At 41.7% G+C, this 21,420-nt stretch overlaps 1 protein-coding gene across 10 annotated transcripts in view; it reads left to right on the top strand.

Moving 5' to 3' along the window:
* CELF4 (CUGBP Elav-like family member 4) overlaps window positions 1–21,420 on the top strand; it is a 690,435-nt gene that overhangs the window by 447,405 nt on the left and 221,610 nt on the right. The gene's annotated exons all lie outside the window — the stretch shown is intronic.

The raw sequence follows: 21,420 nt of genomic DNA, 5'->3' as shown, positions 1-21,420 counted from the left end.
TAATTCTGTTGCTTCAGTTTCAGATGCACACCCCTGTTCTCCAATTATAAAATTTTGAACTTTAACATTAAAACCAGGATACCTGTCTAACATCTTTCCTGTACATTTCTAAGCTCTTTGCAGACAGTAATTAACTGAATCTGATAACAATTCTGGAAGTTTAGGTGATTGGAGCCACAGAGTGCCTGAGTGTTCAGGTGCTTAATTAGTGGCAGAGCGAGGAAGGGAGCTCAAGAGTCCTGACTCCTCATTCCTTGATTTGACCATCTGATGTTGCCTCACATAAAGCACAGGAAAATATGGTTTAGACTATCTCTCTCCACATCCCTCTTCATCTTATTCTAATTATATGTCCATATTTAATCTACTGTATCGATGCCCCACCAATCTGCTCTGGGTAATGTCCTGTGATACTCTGGTTGGTCCATAATACTCTTATATTCTGGTCCTAACCTTTCCCTTGGGGTATCCCCCCTCTCCTGCTCTAGCACCACAGTGGCTGTTACTTATATCAAAGGATCAGCTCCAGCTACCTAAACCAGAGAATCCAGCCAAATGCTTTTCCTTTCTCCATCATCAGGGACATAGAACCACATAATAATGGAATCAAAGAATAGTTTGGGTGGAAAAGGACCTTTAAAACTCATCTAGTCCAACACCCCTACAATGACCAGGGACACTTTCAGTTAGATCTGGGTATTCAGGACCTAGTCCAAGCTGACTTTGAAGGTTTCCCAGGCTTGCTGAGCATTGCAGGCTTTTTGCATGTGGTGAGGTTTTCAAACAAATCTGGGCTGATTTTTTCCCCCACCATGTGCCCAAAGTTTGCACTTTTCCTAAACCACTGCTAAGCACACTCCTTTATCATTCATCCTGACAAGTTTAGATTGGTCTCTGACTTCAGGCAGGGACAATACCTTAAGACAGCTAATATATACATCCCTTTTCTATCTATCCCATTCTTGATATCTTGTATTCTAGATTAAGCTCTTGTACTCCCTTTTGTTTGCTTGGGGAGAGCTGGGGGCCAGATTGAGGGATGGGAATTGGTGCTGCCACGATGGCAAGAGCACAGGCCAGGTGGCTCAAGACATTCTTCACCCATCCACAAAGACACATTTCAGTGTACCATGCCCACAGTTGCAGAGGGAGCTGTGGCAGAGTTTGTGGCTGTTTCCCTGCCACTGTTTCTGGAGGTGTCTCATTACTGGTGGGGCCAACCTTCACCTGCTCTGTTCAGGTTTTTGGGTGCAGCTGGGGGCAGCCAGTCCTATCACATTCTGAATCCACCTGTCTCAGTCTCTGCCCTGTTTCCAGTGTTCATCATCCTGCCCCATGCTGCCATCTCCCTGACTAATTAATAAGTGAGTCATCTTCTCCTGTGGCCTCAAAATGCATTCAAGCTGTCAGTGGGACATTTATTTATTTATTTTGTTGTGGTTAAAGGACTACTCTCCTAAACAAGGAAAGGATAAATAAAATCAACTCAGACAAGGTTATTTCACATTCCTAATTTCCAACACTATTTTTTTTTGTTTAAATCCCACGATGCTTGTTCGTGTTTTTCCCCTTTCCCTCTCCCACCTGCTAACAAAAAAAACAAAATACATTTTCGAATCAAGATAAAGCCATCAAAGAACTAACTAAACATGATTAGAAAGGACCTCTCCTTAATGGGAAAAAAATCATGATTTAGACCTGGCAGCTTTCCAAATATCCCTGTGCAATCAACCAAAGAAACACATTTTAGAAAACAGAATTGTAAAAGTAACTTTGAAGAATTGGTTGCCATGGAAACAGATCTGTAAATACTTAACTGCAAACATTAAGTGACACAGTGATATTCCAGAGCTCAGGATGCTTTAAAAGGATGGCAAATTTCACCCAGCTCTTTAAATAATCAACTCGGCTGTGCTTTGATTTTTCTTCTTTTTTTCTCTTCTCCTTTCTTTTTTTCACACTATTCAGTGCAATCGCATCCCTGTTCTCAGGCATGTGTGATAATGGAAATGCCAGAACTATTTTATAAAAGAGAGTCCTGATCTTTTATAACATGGAAGCAGAGAGGGAGGATGCAGCACCAAATACAGAGTCAGAGCAACCTGTGGAGTCTGAAAATATAGCTGAAATTCATTCTGTTTCCCTATAACTGCAGGGTCAGAAGAAAGCGTGATTGATTGTGGCTTTTCACTGCAAGAAAAACCACAAACGACCAGCAATTTCTTGTCATCTGCCAGGGAAGAATCAGATGCAAAGAAATAAAAGGGTTATGGGCAATTTTAATTTAAACAAGTGGGCACATTTATGGTGTGCTCTAGCCTTAAATCTTGGCTCAGAGTTAACTCTCTCCCCGATTCCCCAGTACATTTTAACACCCAACTCCTGTGGAATTCAGTGGAGCAAGAATTCCCTGATTCTTTGAGAAGTCAGGGCAGCACTTCTTTCTTGTCATGGAGCATCCAAGCCTCATATACTCTGGTCCAGTCAAGCAGGTGACTTCATCTGACACCTCAAGTGTTTGAGGGGCAAAACCTGTCTCCCCTGCTAAGATCTGAAGAGAAAACAGAATTGGTATTTCCTTCTGGGAGGACAGTGAGGGGCAGCCGCTGATATATTTTTCCCTGGCTGCAGGTGATGATTATGGAAGACTTTTGCAAGCCTGTTTTCCCAAGATTTTGAATGATTGAATTTTCAGATGTACTTCAAAAGGTCTAGGTGTTCTCCCCAGCCTCAGGCGAACTGAGATGGGTCATCAGGACCACAGTGTGAAGGAAATCTTTAGGGATGGTCATGGCCCAATATATGACAATAGAGTGAACTGTGGTTCTGTACCTAGTCCCATCAGATGCCTCTTATGGCTTTGCTCATCTGCTTGAAGTTTTGCAATATAGGTTTTGCTGCAGTTTGAAAACCTAACATGGGCAGGTTAATTTAGCTTGTAGAAATCTATTGGGCAAGGTGAATCCTCTTTGGCTTCTGACAGATTCTGCTTGGAGCCTCCCAATACTGCTAAAATAGCATATGGCTTTTCCAGAGTAAGGGACTAGGAGAGAGGAGAGGATATTTTCCCACTACAACTCTGCTGTTGGCAAGCATTTGGATTTGAACCAGAGATCCTCACTGCTGAGCAACAGCCTGTGAGTATCTGCAAACATGGGTTTAGCTGTTGCTTTAGGAGGACCTTTAATAACCTGCTTGTTTTCATCGTTCTGGTTGGGTTTGAGGTTTTCTCTTCCCCGTGGGCTGGCTCTGTTATCCTACTGAAAGCTGAGCGGTATTATCCTTTAAGCTGATTTTTCTGCCCAGCTTAGGAAAAGAAGGGACAGGCAGAGGAAAGAAAAAACATAGAGGCCAAGGATGCAAGAAAAAACAGGAGGAGACAGAGAAAAGCAGTTTGAAAGGAGCCCTGATCTCCAGAGTGATCACCTTTTACTTACACATTTTATTTGCTGGAAGTCTGAACGACTGTAAGAAATTCGTCTATTCCCTATCTAGTCTAGGGGTTACTAAAATGGACAGTGAAACACAGATAGAGGGATAAACCTAGACATAGATAAGTTAGCAATCAATTTATATATATAGATGTATAATTTTTTTTTTTTTTAAGAGGTATCTTTATCTCATATAGCTGAAAAGTTCCCACCTGGATCTCTCCTCTGCACAGCTTGCCTATCTCTGTATCTCACATACATGCCATCTGTCTGGGAACCTCTGAGAGAAACCTGTGTGATCTTTGTGGAAGGAAAGTGAGGAAAAGCACATTTTCCTTTGCCTTTCTCCACTCCCTCCTGCTCCCTCCTCTGGATGCATGCTTCAAGGAGATGTGTGCATGTCAGGCAGAACTCAGCCCAGGCAGGGAGAGGAGAGGTGGCTCTCATTTGCAAAATCTGCAGTGTTTTCATCCTTGGCATGGTGGTGATGGGGTGGGGGAGAGGAAAGGGGGTATGGCATGTCACTTCACTTTATCACTGCCTGGGCTCTCGCCTTGTCATTCGGCACTTGCCATGAATCTAAAGAGAGTTTGGCCTTAATAACTTCACACAAGTACTGCACTGCCAGTGACTTTAGAGACGGGTGACAGCAAGCAAGGAATTATAATGAATTGCTGCAAATGCCTTCTTCACACAAATTACAGTTATTTTCCTCTGAGCCTGCAAGCCTTCCAACATCAGGATTTTGGTTCAGAAGATAGGGTAGGGTGTTTTTGTGTCTAGAGAGGTAGGCATACATTTTACTATTGCATTTGGACCCCTTCACCCCTTTCTTTCCCTACTGCCTCCCTGGGTTTGCCCTTTTTAGGGTTTTTTTTGGTTTTTTTGTTTTTGTTTTTTTTTTGCAGTTGGTTTGTTTCAGATTTTTTTTCTCACATGCCATTAGAAAACTGATTTTTCCACTAAAAATAGTACGATGCTCACAAGCCACCCTGTACTTTAGCAGAAAGAACTGTGGACCTTTTGGTGACTGCAGCAATTTAATTTGGGGTTAACATCTTTTCTTGCCACCACAGTTATCTGGATTGGACTGTGAAGGTCCCCTTCTCCACTGAGGGGCATGTCACCCTGACTGTTTGTCCATCCTGATAGATGTGCCCTGCTGAGGATGCTCTCAAACAACACTCTTGCCCTTATTGAGGCAGCTGCTTTGGTCTCTGTAGGGTGGGCTACTGTTGCTGCAAGTTTTTTTGGCTGTTCAGCGCCCAAAGTGCCCATGACTGGTTCAGGTTGACTGTCACTGTTACCCATAAGTAGATTCAGCTTTTTCAGTCTGTGATGCATTTGGGTTCTGGCCATTGAAGCGGATAAAAATCACCCAAATACAGCATGATTTCTTTTAGACTGGCGTTAATGGCCAGTTATATGGCCAGAATTTGGCTTATAACAGTTTTTCATTTCTCCATCAGTGTCCATCCTTTCCTTTAACAGATATTTTTAGCAGTAGTGAAGTGATGCAGTCCTTGGCATTTCTAAGAAGGAGCTGTCTGCACAGGCAGGTAAATTGCCCTAAAATCTCCTTGGTGCTAACACACAGCCAAATCTTCCATCTTAATGTTCATCCTGGAGATGCCTTCCCTAGGGGTCAGATCATAGCTGTCCCTCAGCTGAGGACAGAAGATTGTCTTCTTTTGTCACACTCTGTGCTGAGCACAAGACTGGAGATGACACTGTCTTCTCTGTATGTGAGTTCAGGTGATTTCAGTGATGGTCTGCAGAGAGCAGAGGATATATGCCACAGAATCAAGAACAGCCTCCCCTAAGGTGCAAAAAGAGAACTGTCAGGCAGTCACTTTGTGCAGCTCTGCAAAGGTCACTTCTATTCTGGCACAGCATCTTCTAAAATCACTAGAGCAAATGGGAAGATTTGTTTTCCCTGCACTGCTTTTTGTTACAGACTGAGAACACAAGATAGTTTCTCCACAAGTCAGAAGTGCAACTCTAAGTGCACTTTAACCTCATCAACTTTAGGTATTTAAAAGATTCTCTAAAGAGTTTTGATTGAGACCACAGGTCAGCTGAACTCTGTACAGTTCAGGCAGCTTTTTGCTCTTTCTCAACATAATCATCCACACAACAAGGCCTTGCTTCAGCTGTTCAGTTCTTAGATTGGCTTTAAAACACATTATTTGTGCTATTGCCCGTGTTACTTGTTTAGTTAGCAGCTGTTATATGTCAGGATCAACTGAGTGATGATAATGTGTGGCAGAAATATTTCAATTATAGATGGAGCTATTCTTAAGCATTTAAAAAAAGAGGGATGTCTGTCATCCAAGCCCATGTTAACCTGGAGCTGCACACCTGCTGCTGCTGGGTCTCAGGTGTGTTCAGAACAGGTATTTGACCTTCTGTTTTCATTGGAAATGGGTTAGATTTTATCAGGGGTGTTGCCTGAAGAGAGGGAGTCCAAAGTTTTTTGAGAAACAAAAGACTGAAGAGCAATATTATTGAAGAGGGAGCTATTTCTGAAAAGACTCTGGGACCAACATGCTTACCTTTCCCCTAACCCAGAGTTTCTTTGGGTCGCCACTGACTTGGTTACTGGCAGGGAGAGTCTGCTGCCGCCGGCTCTGCGGTGTCAAAGCAGTTAAAGGGACACTGCCAACATGCTCTACCTCCTCAGGAACAAAGTGTGAATTACAAGTAGTTTCAGGTGCTATGTTTGCCCTTGAGTATCCTTTGCTGATTCCTGTTGTCTCACAAACATGTTTTGAAATGCCTTTGCTTCCCTTGCTGCAGCGTGAAAGCCCAATGACGGACTGTCAGTGGCCTGGGGAGTGTTGCAAAGTCCAGCCCTGGGTAGAAGGGTGAGAGTTTCACTTTGTCAGTCTCCCTGCAAAAAAAAAGTATGTGATGATGGTACCCTGCATCATGCATCTTGTCAATAAATTTATCAATTAAGTTTCAAGGCTAGGAAGACATCCACTGCTGGACTTTGTGAGAGAGAACAGGCTGCCTGGATCCACAGGCTCTCCCTGTGCAGTATGGTATGCTTATTTCTTTACAGTTATACCAGAAACTGAACCAACTTCTTTAGTGCTCAGATCACAATTGAATTGGGCAGGGTTAGCAGTTAAGAAAATCTATATTTAACTTGGAGGTGACTAAGCATTACTTCTGCCATCTCTCAGGTATTTGATATTGCAGCTACTTTGGTCTATGGCTCTAAAATCAGGAATGAGCCCACAACAACCTTGTACTAGTGTAATCATACTGGATGGAAGTGTGGCCAAATGGTCTAAAATTATCCAGCTACCAAAGTTTATGAGTTTCCAATCACTTTTTGGGCTCCTTTTATCTTCTTCTGCCTGCATGGGTGGCAGGTCTAAGGACATTTATTTGATGAGTTATATCAGGTCAACAGAAAGAAGACAGTTAATTATGTATAGCACAAAAATTTCTAATATAGGAGTTGTGTGTTAAACACTGTGGTGTTAATATATCCAGATCAGGTGTGAGCACACAGTCAAATTACATTAGTGAAACAGCTAGCTCTGCTACAGTCTTCAAGTTTTAACATTAGTTTTATGGAGAAGAATAGAAAATACATTTTCTGCAACTGGGCATTAATCCCAGATTCTATCTGAACCCAAGGCTGAATCTGAAACTTTCTGAAACACAGTTAAAGCATCAGAAACATCAAAGGCATTTGAAGAAGTGGTATCTAAGATCAGCACTTTATTTCATGTGCCTGAAGCTTTTGTGATCCTTTAGCTGGTTCCATGTACCTGGAAAATGTTTAACCACAACCTCACTTATAATAGTTAAACCAAACACTGATATTCCTTTAAGAGGGCAATAGATTCCACCTTATTTTAAAACTTCCTGAGTGAACCAAGCAAAAGTGGAAATGTCCTCACAGTCTTCTGCCCTTCTCTAACGAAATGAACCCAAATAGGAAAGCTGACTTAAGCAATTACAGCTTTGTCAACATTTGGTTTTGTTTCTGGATTTGAATGAAAAAGCAGAATATCAAAAACCCATCTTGGGACAAGGAGTTCTGGAAAAACTGAAACTTTTTTAGTCTGACATCTTTGATTGAGGAAAAACATTTAGACTTTCCTCAAATTGAAATTCAATTTCCAAGCGGCCAGACCTGAGCTGTCGCAGCGCCTCAGGCAAATGCTGTGGATGGGGGGCACCATGGGATTTGTAGCCTGGCAGGGGAGCTCAGCCCTGTGAAGGATGGGGATGTAAGACAGATAAACTATTGCTCTCACAAGAAATGGCTTTCAGCACTATTATTTGAATTGTGGGAAGATTCCGCTTTCATCAGAAGTCCTTCAATTATCTTTTTTCAAACAACAGATAATTATCCCCATTTAAAGGAAAAAATGATCTGTGGGTTTAGCAGAGAAAAGAGGACATTTGACCTAAAACACATTCTTGAAAGGTAGAATTAAGCATTCTGTGCATAATTTTGAAGGGGAAGGGAAAAAAAAAGCCACAAAAGAACTCAAAAATTCTCCTCTCCTCCCCAACACACACAATTGGTTTATCTGATGTGATGCTTGTAATTTCAGTGAGTTTGAGCAGTGTTCTTCATTAAGAATCTACTAGTCTACTGGATTTTGAGACATTTGTGGCAGAGATCACGACTTATTTTCTGCTGCATAATTTAATGTTATTACTAATTAAATGCAATAATAGTAATGAATGCAGTCCTCAGGCTTGAGCAAACTCAGATTTGTGCTTTGAGAACTCAGGTTGCTTTTTTTAGTAAGACTTTCTCGAAAACAAAAACAATAACAACAACAACAAAAAAAGAAAAACAAATAAAAAATTTAAAAAGGGAATTCTGAGTATTCTTTACGAAGTGAGAGGCTTCAGAGCTGTAGATGTACATCATGCACAATCACATGTCTTGAATGCATTAGTTCAGGGGAGTGGAAGGAGCTGTGTGTCATATCTGTGAGGTTCCTGATTCTAGGAAAAGAGCAGTAGTTGCAAATGGATTACAGAAAGAAGCTCTCTAGGTAAACATCTGTCTTCTTTGTAGAGAAACTTTCTCTGTGCCTCTCTTAATTCCTTCCCTATTTCTTTTTTGCTGTTGTTTCCAGTAAGTGGAAGTGATGAAACCTCCATGATGACTTTGATTTGTATGTACCTTTTCCCTTTTGGGTCAGCCAGAATTACAACACCACACAGCCAGGTTGGTTAGCAGTGATAAGAGATTTTGAGAGAAGGAAGAAAGATGGTTAAATATTTAATTTGGTGAACTCTACTTCAATCCTCTAGTATCTCAGAGAAGAAGAGGGAAAAAGAAAGAGATTGTATTAAGCAGTTTTAAGGGAATGGGAGGGATCATGGAAAATAGCTGGGTGGAATGGGTAACATTTTTAGAAACACAGATGTGTGGAAGCACAGATTTGTGGAAGAAACTAAGAGGTGTGCTGAGTGTTTCAAGATGAGATCAGGCTGCTCTTCATCTTCTTCTCCCACTGTTGTGCTGAGGTTCCATCATTGGTGAGGAATGGAGAAAGATGAGCCTGCTCTGCAGAGGGCTGAGCAGGGTTGCTCAGACCTGGGTAGGAATCAGGCAGAGGAAATGCTTGGTCAGCTTAGCTTTGAATCAGGAAGAGAGAAGCCAAGAGGCAGAGAAAGGAGGAGGAGAGGCAGTTTTGGGTAATTTGTTAATTTAAAAGTGCAGTAGAAGAGCAGACCCTGTTCTTGAAGTTACTGATATGAATTTCAGGCCTTTTCTTCTCAGAGAGCAACAGGGAAAGAAGCAAGAAAGGCAGAGGTGACCCTCAACCTTTCCCTCCCTAAAGAGCAGAGGGAAAGAGCTGTCAGATGCAAAGAGGTCAGAGGAGCTCTGGCTCTTATCACCCACCACCAGGAGAAAGGCTCATCCCTGCTTGTGCTTTGAACAAGAAAAAGAGATCTTGAGGGAAAGAGAACTTACTACATATCTTACTGTAATGGATTTTAAATGCCTTTATTTACCAGCATTTTCAATAGTTTTCTGTTGGGATGAAGAAATCACCAGCTAAAGGAATCTTTCAACTGAAGGTGCATGGGGTCAGGAAATAATTCTCCTGCTCTCTCTGTTTAGCTTTGCATAATTGACCTTGTGAATTATGGGGATGAAATGGGGAGAACACCATCTTCCAAGGCAGCAAGCACTACCTGGCAGAAGACAAGGACCAACACTATAAAGTCCAGTGCAGCAAATCCTGTTGTCTCTTTTAATATCCACAGTATTTCACCTGGAGAGACACCTACCAAAACCCAAAATGTGTAATGCTAAAGTATATGTCTACTGCTGTTTGCCACGGTTTATCTTATCCTTGGCTAGAATGAAATCTGATCAGAGGTATAAATTCAAATTCCTTTTCTTGAGAATATTTGCTGACAATTCAGACAAGAAATTAACTTAAACACGTAAGTTTCATTACTAGCCACCTTTATATGCTGAAGTGCTGTGAAACATACCCAGCTGTCTAGTTCCTTGTCCTTTCTCCCCATCCATGTTTTCTAAGGATAGTTCAATTAGATTCAGTTTATTACAGAATAGTTGGGGTTGGAAATGATCTCTGGAGATCATCTAGGTCAGCACCAGGAGGGGTTAGAGGTATTTTTGATTTATGAGATAAACTGCCAGAATAAAAAAAACACAGCTAGACTCTGCTGCTTTTACTTGTGGTTAGTAAAGAGCAGGTTTCCTTGTTATACACCCCACACCTCTTTCAGAAAAGGAAAGCATTGATTTACCAAAAAGTTTCTGCCTCTTGTTAAATGCGCAATACCAAAAGTCAGTGGCAGACAGCAGTGGAATGATTGCTTCAGGTACTGAAGTATATGATTTTTCAAAGGGTAGAGGGCTCTGGCAGAAAGTTTAGGTGTGGTGTGCAGGAGCTCTTATCTGAATACACAGCCTTCATTTTGGCTTTGGCTGAGGTAAAATCTGCTCCCAGAGGTGATGACCCCAGCTCCCCAAAGCCTTTTCCTCCTTTAAGGATTGTAGCTAGGTCCTTCACTGGAGGCAGCTCTTACCACACCCATGTCTTCTGTACTTGTACAATCTTTCCCAAACCCTCCTGTGTTGCTCAAAGAGAACCTGGACTCCCTTTGTCTTCCTTGGCAGTCTGATGCTGTCCTCTAGACTTTCTCACGTTAAGGTTTTGTCTTTGACACCTCTGAGATCCTGAAAAGACCTGAAACCAGTTATGTGCTCCACCATCAGTGTTATTTTCACTAGGGATATGAATTTCCTAACTATGGTGCAATCAACAAGAAAAAATGACGCAAATCTTGGCATTTTACAAGAAAAATCTCCAAGCATTTCATGGTTTCACAACTGTGCCAATGTACAAATGTTTAAAAGTGATGAATAAGACCCCCAAAAAATCCTAGCGCTGATCAGCTTAAAAAGATGTTTTTTTCTTAGAGGTTATTTTTGGCTTCTTATAATTTCTCTCATAGTTTTCAAGTCTTCAGGGCTCAAGACTTGGTTCATATTTTCAAGATTTTGTTGTTCACAGCAATTCATATCTGGAAAGGTATTTATTTTTTAACTGAAACCTGTGATTTGTACACATAACTGCAGAACTCTGAGAGGAGTCATGGATCAACACAAAATATTCTGACATTCAAAGAAATTGCTGGAGTTGGTAATATGGGTTCATTACCACTGTTCTAGTGGCTTCTTTGAAACTAGTAAGTATGGTTTTAAGGATTTTAGAAATTCAAGCAGAAAAAAAATATTAATAAAAGAAGCCAGTAGCAAATAGCTGGTCTGCTATGACAAAGATGGTTCTTAAACTATGTAAGGATTTCTGGGAAATTATTTTTCATGAGGTGTGTGCTAGTGATCTCTTTGATGCTTGCATCCCTGAGGAGGATATGTACATCTTTTAAAGTGTTCCTGGAGATATTCCCTGTGAATTCATGCAAGAATTCACAAAGTTTAGCATCAATTTTCTTTAGCTCTAAGCAGCCTCTCAGATGTATTTCTCTTGCATTCTAAGTATAAAAAGCAGTGGCCACTCAGTGAACCTGCGAGGTGGGGGTCTTGGATATAAATTTTTTTCCCATTTACTGCAAAAGAGAAGGGTATCCTCGTGTAAAAGGGACCTAAAAAGCTGAGGAAGATATGACAAAACCAGTGCAACGTGCAGCAAAGATTCCTCTGAGAGGACCCAGTGGCTTAAGAAAGACCCTTTGAATGATCAATTCCCCTATGTTGTTCATTGATTTTCTCCAGGTTTTCCCTTATCTTTCCTTTCCCATTGATATCTCTTTAATTGACTCCTGATTACAGATTGCACCAGTTACAAACTGTTATTCGTCAAACAGTGGAGCCAGGCTTCTCTCTGTGGCTTGGAAAACCCATGAAGCTTTTGATAGTTTTAGTAGGTTCAAACTGAACAAACTGTAGAGAACATAAGATGATCTGGTGGTAATCAGCAAAGAAGGAATCTGTATAGAGTCTTCTTCAAGTAACTACCTTGTTTACACTCCCAGGCCTTTATATTGCTAGGAAATCCTGTATCCTGCAAGAATTACAATGCAGGAGAATCTGCAACTGAGTTCAAAATGTGCTTCTCGGACTCATTATCAACTTCAGCTCTGTTTGCAATGCTTAGCATATAAATTATTTAAATTAAACTAACTACATAAATTATTCAAGTTTCTTTCCCCCCCCTTTATCTTTAACAGACACTGCAGAAGTTCAGTGCTAGTGGTGTCACACTTCACTGCCAATCAGATAGGAGTGTTAAAGGCATCTCACAACATTGGCAGTGCCTAAATGACCATGAGACTCTTAGGAGGCAGCTACCAAGAGCTAAATGACAGTGACCCTGTAACAACCCACCACCAGTGACAGGCAACATTCTGCTCAACAGTGTGAACAAGGAGGGAGTCACAAAGGGAATCACAGCAGGGATGGTTATTCTGGAAGAGGTGCAATCTGATCCTGTTAAATTCTTTCTTCTTTGTCTTTGGGTGTCTCCAGGGCTTGCTGCTCTTGCTGTGGGGAGCCTGAGGTTGTCACAGCCATGCTGTGGGAAAACTTTGTTAAGGGCCTTTCTCCTTAGGAGACATTACCTCGACCTGGCTCCCTTATGCCATAGTGAAGTACTTACAAGCATCAAAGGAATGTGGTCTTGATCTCTTCAGCTGCCTCCTTTCCTGTATCACCTTCATGACCAAAGTCCACAGTGGCTGGAATGAAGCTCTGACTTGAAGGCACTTGCAGGCTCATGTTTCTTTAGAGCCTCAGCCAGGTGTCTGTTTGGGTGTTTCACATAGGCAGGTATGGCTCCCAGCTCCAAGAGAGCAAAAAATATAGAGACTGCTTTAGAGGGAGGGCTGCCAAGGGCTGGTTTGTAGACAGTCATCAGAGAGAGACAGCAATAAAAAGTAATTCTAACAGGAAACATGAACAGAGCCCTTAGTTTCAGTGGACTGAATTGCTCATTATACACAGGTCTTTTCTTTCCTATTTTGTTCTTGCTATTTTCTTAATTTCATATTTCAAATATGATTTGAGAAAGCAGCCTCCACCATGTCCCCTGATTTTGCTCTGATTGATTTGTAAACCTGTGAGGACATGGTTGAGTTAGATTTCTGAGTATGTCCAGATATTTTGATACATCATGCTGTGGGGTTTGTGGGGGCCATATTTCAGCTGTAGGAAAACAAATAAATTCTTTTGTTTATCTCAGCCCCCATGGACCATCCATGTGATGGTTCAATACAGGTCTAAATAAAATGAGACAAAATCCAAGATATTGATGACAACCTGTTTAGTCTTGAGTTACTGTAGCTATCAATGACTGACATCAATCCAGGCTGGAGGCAAGTAAGACAGATAAACTTATAATAAATATATAAATCATTTGAAGGACATAAGGATGGGCATGATCCTTGTTGAAAGGAGAGAGCAGTACAGATCATAGAGCAGCAGGACACAAGGCAATGAGCTGATGACACATGGTGAAGCATCAGAGCATCATCCCCTTTTGCATGGCTTGAGGATCCCCATAGACCAGGCAGCAGAGCCACAGAGGAAGATTATGGTCTTTTTGTCACTTCAGAGAATTTGAACCTGTTAGAAAGGCAGGCTGAAGGCTCAAATTATATGAGTGTGATGGAGAGCACACTGCCACCCTTGTGATTTGACAGTAAGTCTCATGATACTCAGGGCTTTCCAATTACCCACAGCTCTTATGAGTATTTGTGCATATAAAAGTCTGTTTTTCTTGATTTAAAAAAAGTAAAATATTACATCCTTATCACAAGTTCTGGAGAACCTGAACTCTTAGAGTAGAGAAGAGCAGGAAAAAAACAAAATTACCCAGAGAAATCATTGAAAAACAAAGCAGAACAAGAACTATTTTAATCCCTCCTCATGATTCAGGGCAAGCAAGGAGAACACACTCTCCTATCTCATTTTTCAGCAGTTAGGGGTTGCTGAAATACAAGCAGGTGAGATATATGCCGTATTCATTAGAGATGGATGTGGCATGCTTCTTTCTTTTGAGGCCACCAAGAGATGACATTCTGTGTGTGGTGATTACTAAGAGAATAAATAAGATGGTGTTTCTATTGGTTTCATGCTTGCCTGGATTGGAGCAGATAGACACAATCACCCTGGAGATACTGTATTTACTTCTCTTTACTTATTTACTGTGTTTCTTTCATTTCACTTTAGGGGACTAGGCTGGAATTGACATTTCTTTCTCCTCAGCAGCAGCCTCCTCTCTCAATGCAGAGTCTCTGGGCACTGAGTTAAGCCAGACAGTGGAATGGACCTGCTGTAAATAGTGTTGATAAATTGGGTAGATAACACAGCATGGCCTGGTTTACCCCAGTGCACAGAGTAATAAAAAGGAGCTTCCACCTCAGAAAGGTCACAGTATTGACAAGGGGAACCATTGTGGGGATGGCAGTTGTGAGATGCCTGTTGCTAAAGTCACTTTTCCACAGGAGATGCTGAAGGCCTTTTCCTCACTGCCCTCACCCCTGAGGCATTTGATTTAGTGATGCTGGGATGTCTGTGCAGATGAGGATCCCTGGTGCCAAAGAGAACTGAGCTGCAGGGCTCCCAAAAGCTCTCAGGATCCAGCCAATCCCAATTATTCAGGGACTTTTACCACAGGGGCTTTTTCACCACATCCTGTAGAGTCTTAACTCAGTCCATACACAAGAGAGAGCCATAATAGCCAACAGAGGACCAATCTAACATCATTGAAACATAATTTTGGAGACACTAGAACACTTGTGGGTCACAGACACTGAGCAGAACTTGCGTCGTGTGCCTGGCATGATGGAGATCAGCCAAAGAAATAACCCCAATAGATAATTAGGAGTCTCAGACCACTCTGGGGAAACACGCACCCAAAAATCTCATCCTTAACAACCCTACCTTCCCCTTTGAGCAGTCAAAGCAAATGTTGTGTGTTCAAAGACACCAAAGCAGAGATGATAGAACAGAGAGTGCAGTGGGGTAGACATGAATCCACAAATAACAGCAAATTGAATAATCTCTAAGGTCTTGCCTAGACTTGCAGCCCTTTTCATGTCACAGCACTTTTAAACAGCTTTCCAATTAACATACCCAATATCAGGACTGGAAATTCAGGTCTAACAAGGTCTCATTAAAAAGCAAGGCATACAGCCCACCAGCTGAATTCCATGGACCATGCCAATTGGCACTGGTATGTGACATGACTATATAATAGCAGCTATTCTGTGTCACATCGAAGGTCCTTGTAGTCCAACAACCTTCCCCGACACCAGCCAGCAAAGCATGCTTAAAAAACAAAATTAAGAGCAAAGTGCTTGCTACAATGATTTTTGCCCCAGTTACTCTTCCAGCACTCCAGAGCTTATGGGATTCCTAAATCAAACTTGTACATAAAGTACTTTGTACATCAATAAGAAAGTATATACTAGCTGAAGGTATTGCTGCATGGTGGGGAACAACATTTGTTCTCCCCAAAGAAGCTAAACAAGTATGACAAAGTATTGATTTCATCATTTCATTCCAAGAGTGATGCCTGTGGTGTATTAGAAAAGGGAGTGTGTCCACAGTAGAGTGAGCTCCTGAGCTCTTTAATGTGTTGTGCTGCCCTAATAATATTATACCAGATGTTGTTTTCTGAATGGGAGGAGCAATGGTTTTGGCCACTTTCTGTCTTTTGACTATTTACTCACTATAAAATTGGCTTAACAGTGAGTTCCAACAGCACTCGTGGCCTACTCCCAGCTAGAAAACTCTTGTGAGTTTTTTATGAGAATGATGTTTTGGGGACATTCCTATTCTGCATTAAGAATTGGCCCACAACAAGGACTGGAGTTTGATGTATCATCAATTTGTGTCACTTACTACCATTTCAAATTCAAAGTGACATGGATTTGGAAACCGTGCTAGATGCAGAACTGTGGCGAAAGGACTGAATTTGGCCAGGGTGGGAAATTGCAATGCCTTGAGAAGGTGACAGTAAACTGGCTCAGAGGAAGCTTAAGCAAGGCCCAAACGATGCCCTATGCAGAGGCAATCCAATGATTTAATACCCCTGTTCCTGGAGAGTGGTGTAATGAAACCCGGAGCAGTGATCCCTGCTTTGGCCACGCACACAGTGTTCCAGGGAGCCAAGATCAGCTCATTAGACTGCAAGATCCACACTCCTTGCAAGAAGCTGGTCCCCATCCAGTTTTGACAGTCTCAGCCAACCTGTGCCATCTGTCTGGGACAGCTCCCCAAACACAGAGCAAAGCCTTTCTCAGAGCTCCAGCCACATGGAGGGAATATTTCAGAGCACTGGAAACAGTGGTCACTGTCAAGTGCAGTAGCTTTTGGTCCCAGAGGCCACTTTGTCACAGATGTTGCTGAGGTCTTTTGTCATTTCCAGGCATTTCTGGGAGGCAAAAAATAATTCAGTAACCACAGAACTAGAAAATAAGTGGAAACCTAAAATTGGTAAGCACCCACGTAATGGTTAATATTCTCCCACCCCCCCTTTATTGGCAGAATGACCTGGACCTGGGTTCCTGTGAAGTGAAGTTAGTTTGGGTTAGTCTTGCAGGAGGCTCTGGGCTCTCATGATGATGGGAAGTGAGATAATAGGGCCCTCAGCAGCTCACCCTCACCTTAGCCTCGTCCACTGGGCACGTGTGGGCTAATGCATTCAGCTCCTATTGCTAAGCAAGTCAGGGTTATAAACATGATTTTCATAATTGGGTTTTAACATACACAGCCACCATCCAGCAGCGATGATAGCTTTGCATCAGAAGAGCCTTAAGACAGAGAACAGCTTCTCTGAAGTGTTAAGAATCCCAGCATATTTATCTTAATAAGTTTTATTACAGCCTGCCAGTTTAAACCTAATGACTAATTTATCGTATAAAATACCAGCAATATATTTTTTGGTTTTGCTAATTAATTATCTCAAACAAAGGTGATATTTATAAAACTGTCCAGAAATGGTATGTGCATTAAAATTGCCTTGCAGCAGGAGATGAAATTATTACTAATATGGGATCAAATTATTACTGTATTGACTTAGTTATTTTATTACCTCATAATGGATTTCTTCATTATTTTCCCCGGGATTGTAGCATTCATGATTGCATTAAAGTCTGTTAATCTATGCAAATATCATTAGGAGCTACTAATAACCATGGCAACTTTCTTCAATTTCAAGGAATGTGGTAAGTACTCCCAACGCATTGTTACGTTCTGTTAGTGTGATGGGATTAACTCAGCCCCCAAGTCCTTGGGACAGTGGGTGGGCAGCGGATCCCTGTGAGCTGTTCATGCTCTACAGACAGATAAAGTGGAAGGTGGGAATTTATTCTTCTGCTTAAGGGGTGGCACAATTTTCAGCACCACCACTGTAACCCTGCCTGATGTCAACCAAGTCACCTGTTAGTTTGGAAAGGGGCCATGTCATAAAAATTTCCTCTGTATTTCCAGCCCTGCTGTCTATCCTCAAAACCCCATCCTATGGCCCCATGCTTTAAAACTGCAGTGGGAATCAGATATTTTCTAAAGGTCAGGTCATGGAGTTGCAGCTTTTCTGCATGCAGGACAAAGCAGAAGCAAATAAGGAAGGTGAATTTTCAACACTGAGCACTGCTTTCAAGTGTCTCATGTGTGATCTAATGCCTTCACACTGATGTTTCAGAGGTGCTCAATGAACCATTTTTGAGAGGACTGAGATTGCTGCAGAGCTGTGAGTGTGTCTGTCAGTGTTTGTATCGACCACTTCAAAAAATGCAGACAAATATTAAACCTTGAATGTTTCCCTTTTCAACACATCTGAAAACTGAAAGCTGCATGCATGAGTAGAATGATAGGTAAGGAAAAAAACACAGCTGCTGAGAGGTATAACTATTTATCTCTATTACCTATTAGTCTAATTTCACATCTCCCATACTTAGATAATGAGGTTACAGACACCTTTGTAGTAACGCACGCAAAATTAAATAGAGGAAAATCAGGTTAAATTGGATGACAGAGTGACAAGGATGGAATTTCATCTCCTTACCCATATCTGTCTGTCTGACTATCTGTCTCTCTAAATAATCCAGATCCATAGCTTATATGCAAGCAAGACAATCCCATCAGCAACTTTCCAGCAGTGATTTCCAACTGATCAGTGCTACACTATTCCTGCAATATTAGGGCTTACACAGGGCTCTCCTGTCATTTCTGAATGGCACCTGAAGCCTCCTCTTTGAATTGACCTTAGACTGAAATCAGTTTAGGTCCAATTATAAGAGCTACTGAACTCTGGGTGCCCTTGTTTTGCTCCATCAGCATGTGCACCACAACTGAGAGGAAGACAGGCTTTGAAAATGTTAAAGGCTTCAGTTTTTGACACTAAAGTTGCATTCTGGACTCTAAACAAGCAAAACGGACTTGAGATGTTGGTGAGCAATCCCACAGCCCCAGGGATTCACAGGAATCCTGTCTTCTCCCTTAAACAGTAACAAGAACCTCCTTCCCAAAAATCTCATTTAAAAAAAAAAAAAAAAAGAAAGACAGCCCAGAAACACTGCTGTGGTGTCAGAGCAAAGGGGTGTTGGATTAGGCATTTGCACCTCTGTAAATGAATTAACAAAATGTGATTGTTTTATGTTTGGCTGTCAATCTGCATTTGGCTCAGAAGGGATAATTTTTACTCAGAATGTGTTAAAAAGTAATTCCGTAGATCGTAGCAGTTTTGGACCCTGTGAAACTCTCAGCTTTTTTGCTGATGAGCTGACCTTGTTTTGTTAAATAAAAAGAGATCCAAAACAGCATTCAAGAAGGGAAAAAGCAGGGTGAATCCATGGAAAACAAACAAACAAACAAAAAAAGAAACAAAAAAAAAAAAAACCCGCACAAAACAAAACACAAAACCCTCATCACATTATTTTTTTTCTGTAGCCTTTCTTCCTTTTTGTTTTTTGCTTTTTTTTCCCCCTCTTCTTTTAAGAAGAGCTAGCCTTCATGATGAGATGTAAAATAAAGGGAAAAACAAGCCTAGAAGAAATGCAGGCATTAAATTAGATGGATTGGTTGAAGCTGTTATGCATTAATTGCATTTCAGGATCAGCTGGGTCCCCTCTCCACTGGGCAGCAGAGCCAGTGCTGGGGGGCTGAACAAAGGACAGTGACAAAGCAGCATTAAGGGTCCTATGGAGGGTCTCTCTGGCTGCTTTCCTTTCACAGCCTGTTGCAGAATACAAGCTCATTAATTCTTTGAATTTGGGCAGATTCTTCTGGAAAGGACTCTTACAAAACCACTGAATGAACCTCCCAACTTGAACTGCTTGGGAGTTTTGGGGCTGGAAACACAGGGAGTTGGTCTGCTTGTGTTGTTCACCAGACAAGGGTGTTAGCACAGCTCTCAGGTCAGCCCTGCTAAGGAGTTACAAAAGATTTGGGTGTGAGATGGATACAGAAGGAGATAAACATCTGCCTATTACTACCCAAAACACAAATTTAGAAGATGAGTCCCAGCAGAGTAGTCTGGCCCCCTGTGCTCAGCATTCCCTTTAGGCCAGGCAGAGTGCAGTGGGTTGGCTCAAAATGGAGGATGTAAAAGTAAATGTTTTGGACAGATGTGAAAGTAGGAGGCAAGGTTTTCTTCTTACTACTTAAATCAGGGGGTTCTTGGAATGTCTAGCATCGGTTCTGAATGGCTGAGAGCTGCTAATAAAAGGTTTGCTGTCAGTCTGACTGGGTGGCTTTAATGTAATTTGGAACTTAGAAAAAGTCTGTATTCCAGCAGTGATCCCAATGCTGTCATCTTGAGCCCATCTCAAATAGCAGTGGGGGGACATAATTATGTGGTGTAAATCAGGATGGCTTCACTGATGGTGCTGATTTACACCATCTGAGGACCTGGCTTAGCTCTGTTGTGGCAGTGAGCTGCACTGCCTAACCTCCCTGAATTCCCTGCATGGATTCTACACATCACTTAACTTCAGGCAAGACTTTCTCACATTGTCTGAATGCTAATTGCACTTCTGTGCTGCAGCTTATATTAAAATTAATATATAATTCCAAAAAAATATAGATAATTGAACTGACCCAAAATATAACCCCTTTCCTTATTTCTTAAGCACTTGAGTTTTAGCACAAATCTCTTTTACTGCAGGGGCTTATGTTGTGCCGTCAGCAAATGCAAAGAGCAATTAAACATTTAACATGATCACAAGGAGAAGAGGAAAGCTGCTGTTTAAATGCATCAAGGGAAAAAAAAAAAAAAAAGCTCAGGAAAACAGCCACTTGGGTCTAATGTAAGACAGAAAAAAATGCACTACGGTCAGTTCAATTCAAGAGCTTTGTTTATTTGGGATCTAGTATATTATTTTTGAAAGTAAAATTCCTACTTTGCTGAGCTCCTTAGAAAGAGTTTCAAACAATAGCGTGCCACAGAGATGCCAGGTTAAAGCAAATGTTTTCTGGAGGGTAAGCTTTATGATTTCCACCTTCTCTCTGTTTTCCTTAGTTGGGAGGGTTACCTGGATCTTGGGGAATATCTGCTTCCAGAAAGAACTGAACTGCATTTCCTCAAAAGGAGAAAAGAAGTAACAGACTTCAAAACTCTGCATCCCTGCTGACATTCCTCATTTTTCTGTTTCACATTTTCCTGTTCTGCTAAAAGCACATAATCTAACCTATGAGTCATCTTGGTCAGTGCTGCTGCCTATACCCAAAGTATTAATAAGAGGAATTAGTCCTGTTTGTCAGTCTGTCTGTGAATGAGAGATGTGGGATTAAGTCGCTAGATGATATTTGTTTTCCATAGCTTATAGAGAATGTTTATTCAGTTGCCATGAGGACATCAGGGTCACGCAGCCTGATATGCAGCTCAAGCAGGCAGCTGCAGCATGCAGCCCACTCATGGGGGAGTCGAGTCCCTATCAGAGAAAGCAGCCCTGGTTTGATATTCTGGCTGTCTGAGGGGCCTGCCTTAAAACACCCTTGGAGTTTCCCCAGCACAAAGGGATGCACAGAAACAAAGGTGCTCAAGAAAACCCTGCTCCTGCTAAGGGGTGGATGGGGAGGGCAGATAAGTAATGGGACTGCCAGGGCTGCTGCCAACCTGACAGCCTCTTAACAAAGATACAGAGGAATTTTGTGGGGGACTAATTTAATAGGATTTGTCAGGTCTTTGAATGGGACACTACCATTTTCAATTAAGTGTTTTTCAGGATAGTCTCCTCAATTCCAGTGGGTGGTTTAGGAAAGGGGGCCAATGCTAGAAAGCCAGGCAAACAGGCAGTGAGGTGGTTCATCTGTTCTGAGCTGCAGAGATAATCTTTTTGGGAGAGTCTGACACAGGGAGATTCTGACATGGGGTGCTGGTCACCAGGTGCCCCGAGCAGACTTTTCCAATATATAAAACAGTGGGAGAACAATGAGCTGAACCCATTTCCCTACATTTTAGGAGGGCATCTGAATGCCATAAAATGGAATCCA

The sequence above is a fragment of the Erithacus rubecula genome, assembly GCF_903797595.1.
Source record: "Erithacus rubecula genome assembly, chromosome: Z".
Taxonomy (NCBI): Eukaryota; Metazoa; Chordata; class Aves; order Passeriformes; family Muscicapidae; genus Erithacus; species Erithacus rubecula.
Note: the sequence above shows the minus strand (reverse complement) of the source record. Positions and strands in the feature narration are given on the sequence as shown.